Source organism: Notamacropus eugenii, chromosome 1 (assembly GCF_028372415.1).
Source record: "Notamacropus eugenii isolate mMacEug1 chromosome 1, mMacEug1.pri_v2, whole genome shotgun sequence".
Lineage (NCBI taxonomy): Eukaryota > Metazoa > Chordata > Mammalia > Diprotodontia > Macropodidae > Notamacropus > Notamacropus eugenii.
Window position 1 is genome coordinate 521,632,728 of NC_092872.1, and position 6,137 is coordinate 521,638,864.

Sequence of the window (6,137 nt, forward strand, 5' to 3'; positions counted from 1 at the left end):
CCTACTCTGGCTGGAGGAAATTCCACCCTTAGATCTTCATTCCTTTGACTTAGAACTTATTTCTTAACTAACCCTAAGTTATCTTTTAAAGCTGCCTAGGAAAAGTCACACTGTGGACTACAAACACTCACTGGCAGAGCCAAGATGTCAGAATAGAAATAGCGACCCAGTTATGCTCTTCCAACATTGCCCTCCAAATAACTTTATAATTTATGTGTCAAATGTAATTCTGCAGTGGTAGAGTCAATAAAAGGTAGGAGTCAGACTTTTTTAGCTTATGACATTGTTGGAGGTCACCAGAAAAGGTCTGGGACATTGAAGGATGCCCCAGAGCACAGGTGGCGACAACAGCAGTGGTGGGCTTTGGGGGCAACTGCAATAGCATCAACGTTAGCTTTGAAGCTCTCAGCCAACTGCTCAGAAAGAGATCAGAGGGGACCCTGAACTGTCACTGGGTGCAGGACCCTGTTTTACTGCCCATACAATTTCAGGTCTTATTGCCAAGACAGAGAGGACCACTAGTCCTTGAGGTTGTCTCAGTTCCAGGACCAAGAGGATTGGTAACATTTGTGGCTGTAGGGGAGCAGAGACCCTTCCTGGGTAAAGATCGGAGCACAGACCAGGAGAACAGTGACTACCCCCCTCCACTAATCACATCACATTAAAAGCACCAAGAGCTTACAGTCTTCCCAAACTAGCTGTGAAACATCAGTGAGTAAAATCCTGAAGCTTGGTACGGCACCTCACCCTGACCCCTACCTCTGGACAGAGTTCAACTAACATAAAATTAGAAGTCAAGAAAATAGGCTGGAAAATGAGCACACAAATAAAGCCAAAGAACCTGTCCACAGGACAGCTACTCTGGTGGTAGGAAATATCCAGACACAAACTCAGAAGAAAACAATAACATGGAAACATCTACAAGCAAACCTTCAAAGGAAAAAAGCATACTGCATACAATAAGCCCAACAAGAATTCTTGGGAAAAGCTAAAGAAAGAGATCAGTGCAGTAGAGAAAAGCCTAGGAAACGCTTATGGACACCTGAAATGTGAATGGAGGATCTGAGAGAGAAGAGAGGGACAACTTTAACCCCCAATATTCCAACCAATATTGCTTCCCTTATTAGGAACTCTATGCACCCGTAAGTCAGTCCAATATGTCCTACTAAAATATACCCTGGAGAGGAAGGAAGACAAAACTGTAGTTCAGGAAAGGGGATGTGTTTGAAGTGCTAGTATAGGCCAAGATGACGATAGGTGAGAATTTGGATCACCCTGAAACTGGGATATTCCTCAGGCTTTCACAGTCCCAGGTTTTCAACCCCACTTCTGATGACTTTCCTCCTCATACACTCTGCTTTAGCCTAGTTAGTCAAATGACACCCTCCCCCTACTTCATCATCCCTTCTTGAAGCTTCTACTAAAAACTTACTTCTGCCAAGGAGTTTTCTTTTGTTAACTTCATTCCACTCTGCTCAGTGCATTAATGATGACCCTTCAGCAGCTCTCAGATTACCTCATGCTACATGTAACATATTAGCTATAGAAGGGTATGTAATGGTCCTTAGATTCAGGAGGAGTGGAACTTTTATAAAGCATGTATGGACTAGGCACTCCTATGATGGCCCTCCTCCAAGTACCTCCCTATTGGTCAACTACCTTGCCTACAAATCCAGTAAGACTATTATGTTAAAATACAAACCACTCAAGGAGCACATCATTTTTCCTCTGAGCAGGGGTTCTGAACTTTTTTTTTTGGTGAGGTCTAGGTAACCCTGCTCAGAATAATATTTTTAAATGTGTAGAATAAAATAAAAAGGATAAAAAGGAAACCAATTATATTGAAATTGTAAATCAAAATTAAATAAATATGTTATAATTATATAATAGTATAATAAATATATTAATAAGTAACATATCAATAGAATAAATAAAAATTGAAATCTAGTTATTAAGTTTAAACCCAAATTTAAAAAGAAACCAACACCACAAAGCCAAGTCAAGAGTCTTTGCTTCACTCATGATGGAAAATGCTATCCACATCCAGAGAAAGAATTATGGAATCTGAATGCAGATTGAAGCAGAGTATTTGCTCTCTCTCTTTTGTTTTGTTTCTTCTTTCTTGTGGTTCATTCCATTGGTTTCTTTACAACATGACTAATGGGAAAATATGATTAATATGTAGTAGTATGTAGTAATATATGTAGTATGTAGAGCCTATATCAGATTGTACTCCCTTTTGGGGAGGGGGAGAAATTTTAAAATAAAAGCTTGTGGAACTGAATATTGTAAACTAAAAATAAATATATTTTAAATGTTTTTTAAAAAAAGAACCCCCACCTGAGAGGGATGTGGCTATCAAAAGTTATCCCACTTGCAGAAGGGGCCTGGCCAAGATGAGGGGATGGCCTTTGGGGCAGGAAGACTTACTCTGTGGGCTTGCATTTGTGCTCAGTTTGATAGTTCGGCTGCCTGGGGGCCAAGGGACCCTTGTTATCTTGTCTGTGTAATCAAGAAGGTAGCAGCCCAAGGAATCATCAAATGCTAAGATGGTTGACCATTAGAAATATAAGATGTTAGAGATGAGGATCTCTGGATCATAGAACCTCTGAGGGAACCTAAACCATCCCCCCACCCCAGTCTTTTGCAGGAAACCCTTTGAGAAGATTCCTGATAAGTAACCAGTCATCCAGTCTCTGCGTAATGCCTCCATTTTCACATAACTCCAATTGCTCAGAAATTCTGTCTTTCGCTGAGCTAAGATCTGCCTTTCTGTCACCAGTGCTTTTAGTTCTCCCCTCTGGCACCAAACAGAACAGGTCAATTCCCTCTTCCCCAAGACAGCTCTTCAAGTCCTTGAAGAAAGCTGCCATGTCTGTCCCACTCTCCACCTCCAAGTACCCTCTAAACAAAATATCCCTAGTGCTTTCATCTAATCTATGTTTGCCATGGGTTCCAATCTCCTATTTCTTCTTCCTTCTCCTCTCCTTTGCTAACTTAACAATCCTTTGACAGTTTCACTGATAGCCATTGTGTTTGTTGTTTCCCTGACCTTTAGGAGGTGTCCAACTCTGGCCATGGAGTGCAGGGTGAGTGGGGGAGCCAGTGCCAAAGCAGGGCACAGTGACAGCCTCAATCCTGTTCCTGACCATTGGAGAGGACCAACTGCTTGTAGGGAGAGAAAGGGAGAAGAGCAGACTGAGGGGGGCGGAGTTTCTTTTCCCTGCTCCCTGAGAGCATCCCTGGTCCTACCATAGCCTGATGAAACTGGAAAAAAAGAATCTTTGGATCAGGTAAACTTGGACTCATGTGATCTTAGAATCAGAATTAGACTCACAGAATTTTAGACTAACAGTCCCTGAATGGTGTCTGGTATCGAGGCATTGACAACTGTGAACTCAGAAGCCGAAATCCATAAATTCTTAAAATCTTAGTAAGAAAAGATCTTTGCAGATCATCTGGCCCATAATGCTGAGCCCATTCCCCTCCTTCCCCTCATGAAGACACTGCCTCCCTTAATAGTAGCTATCTGACAGATATAAAAACCTCTGCATGGAATCAGAGCTATACTATTTCCCCACAAATGTGTAGAGATGATCACTAGGGCTCCTCCTCTTATGGCATGAACCTAGCTACCCATCCTTAGTTCAAAACTCGCAGGCCAGGTGCCTTATGGATCTGCCTCTGCCCTACTACCTCAGCTCTACTTTAGCCAGGCCCAAAGCAGAGTCTAACCAGAAGTAAGTTGGGGAAAGGGTTGAGAGAAAACTGCAGGCAGATAAACTAAAGCCTGGCTCCTTCTGTACAGTTCCCTCTGGCACTCAAGCCTGGCTTGGCAATAGCCAATGGGACATAAAACTGCTAGTCATATTTGAGGGATGCTCAAAGACTGACCTATTCTAATGGCATCAGACTTAGAAAGACCCTTGGAATATAGACTGTAGAGTACCAGAGATGGAAGCGACTTTAATACACAAAGTAAAGGAGCTGGAAGGAAACTAGTCCAACTCCCTCAGTTACAGAGGTGGAAAGAGAGACCCAGAAAGAAATTCTCTTGCCTTAGGGCTTTCCTAAAGCCAGTGGCACACCTGTCCATCCAACTCAGGTTTCTGACTCCAAACCCACTTTTCTTTGGCCTGTTTACTTTCCTTCCAGGAGCCGGGAAAGACCTTACCTTAACAAAGTCAAGCTCTCCATCCACATCCAGAGAAAGAACTATGGAGTCAGAACGTAGAGCGAAGCAGACTATTTTCTTTTTGTTTTGTTTTTCTGTCTCATGGTTTCTCCCATTCATTATAATTCTTCTATACAATATGACTTATATGAAAATGTTTTTAATAGGAATTATATGTAGAGTCCATATCAGATTGCATGTTGTCCTGGGAAGGGAGGGGAAGAAAATTTAAAATTGATGGAAGTAAACGTTGAAAACTAAAAATTAATTAATTTGAGGAAAAATAAAATAAAAGGTTTCTGTGGCGGGGGGACAAGGGCCAAGGTCTCCCACTGCATCTGGAACCATCTCCAGTCATCCTGATCTAGGTCTTGCCGTTGGACTCTGATGCCTTTGGAGGAGTGAGGCTGATGACTTTGCCCTGCTTCACTCCAAGTCAATTCACTTGCAAGTCAAGACATCCTCCTCCTGATGTCATTACTCCACTTCCAGGAAGGAAGAGGAACACCACCAACTTCTTTTCAGGAGACAGCAAGGACAAGGCAGCATGGTGGGTGGAGTCAGGGAGCCCTGGGCTCAAGAGCAGCCCATTCTGGCTGGATGACCCTTGGACAACTTCTCAAGAACCCAGGTATCAAACTATATTAGTAGATGGAATTTGTCTCACTGAGTGTTTGCTACACCAAAGAAATCACAGTCTTGCTCAAAGAGAACAGAAGGCTGAAGCCTCACGATTTGGCAACTGACTGTGGGAAAATGGGGGAAGGATACTGGACTGCAGGTCTCAGAACCCAGAGAAATCTTGTTCTCCCTTTCCCTTTGGCAAGATATTCAGCATCCCTTTTCCTGAGCAGGGCGGTGCTGGTGTTGGTGGCCTGGCCTATGCTGGACCAAACAGGAGTTCATCGCGCCACCTAGTGGCCATGAAAGAAGCCTGAAACTCTAGGTAGAGGCAAAAAAAATTATTCTGCATCAGTCCTAATGGGCTGTTGATCATGAATGAAGGTGTGTTGCGCTGGAGATCCCAAACTATTTCCGACCTTGAGCACGAGTCACCTCATAGCCTTTGGGGTCTGGGAATGAGACAGCTATAATCCAGCCCTAAAACTTACACCTTCTGCTACATTTGACTCGTGTCTACACTGAGCCCAGGGAAGAGAAAAAGTGAGTGAATTTCAGTCCTCCTCGGACGGAAAGAGAAATGGCTTGGGAAACCATGTTTGCTAAAGGTCCTTAGACCAAAGGCTGCACAATTCACCTGCTTTCACCTGGTCTTAGACTAATCTCCGGGGTAGTTTGGAGGACGTTGAGGACCAGACAGACCCTAGCGCAATTAAGATGCTCAGAGCAGGGGTAAATTGTGGCTGAGGCAGATAGACCTGCTCACAGGAGAGAGAGCATAACATCTAGAACCAGAAAACTCCTTAAAGTTTATCTAATCCACCGACTCTCGTTTTGCAAACGGCGAAACCGAGACCAAGAGAGGAAAATGGATTGCCTAACGTCCTACAGTTAGCAAGTGGCGCACCCTAAATTCGAATCTAGATTCCAGACCCAGTGTTCTTTCTTTGTGACTCAGTAGCCTTTCATACAATCAAACCTCAGTTCTTTCCGAATGGTAACCTGAAGTGGAGAAAACTTAATGGGTTTCAGTCGGGTGTCTTAACAGCTTGGCCAGAGCTACAGGCTCTCTCTGGGGTCGCTGAGAGGGAAATTTTCCTTTCCCGTTTGCCTCTCTCCTGCAACTGTTCTCTCCCCCCAGTCCAACTCATAAGGAGTCATCTGTTCTTCATTGAATAAACAAAACGCTGGAAAACCGGGCCCCTCCAGCCTGCCCCCCACACAAAGCGCCTTTCTCTCCGGGAGACGCCCCGGCGCCGAGCAGCTCTGTATAGCTGGAGGCGGGAACTGGACTCCTTTCTCCACTATCTGTGAGGTGCTGGGTGACCCTTGCGGTGTGGGG